Source organism: Gavialis gangeticus, unplaced genomic scaffold (assembly GCF_001723915.1).
Source record: "Gavialis gangeticus isolate Ggan-Ray unplaced genomic scaffold, GavGan_comp1, whole genome shotgun sequence".
Lineage (NCBI taxonomy): Eukaryota > Metazoa > Chordata > Crocodylia > Gavialidae > Gavialis > Gavialis gangeticus.
The window spans coordinates 77,745,510-77,745,738 of NW_017729024.1; the positions used below are offsets into that span (position 1 = coordinate 77,745,510).

The following is a 229-nucleotide window of genomic DNA, read 5'->3' on the forward strand; positions in this document are numbered from 1 at the left end:
TTTTTTTTTTTTTTTTTTTTTTTTTACAGCTATGGCTGCTAAGAACATCTGTTTAATAAGCTCTGAACCCTGCAGTGCATCTGCAAAAAAAAATAAAAAGAAGGGGAGAAGTGTCGTAAGGCAACAGGCTCTTGGAATTGCACCATTCCTTGACCATTAGCACTGAACATCCCTCTCCTGCCCCCCCCGCCCCCCCCCCCCCCCCCGGCGCCCCTTTTTTTTTTTTTTT

General features: G+C 44.5%; 1 protein-coding gene across 3 annotated transcripts in view; it reads left to right on the forward strand.

The window, feature by feature from the left end:
• YTHDC2 (YTH domain containing 2) overlaps window positions 1-91 on the forward strand; it is a 62,613-nt gene extending 62,522 nt beyond the window's left edge. For all 3 annotated transcript variants that reach the window (XM_019517274.1, XM_019517275.1, XM_019517276.1), the window contains one exon: window positions 30-91. The gene's annotated coding sequence lies outside the window, so the exon portion shown is untranslated. The remainder of the gene's footprint in view (window positions 1-29) is intronic.
• The last annotated feature ends 138 nt before the right edge of the window (window positions 92-229 follow it).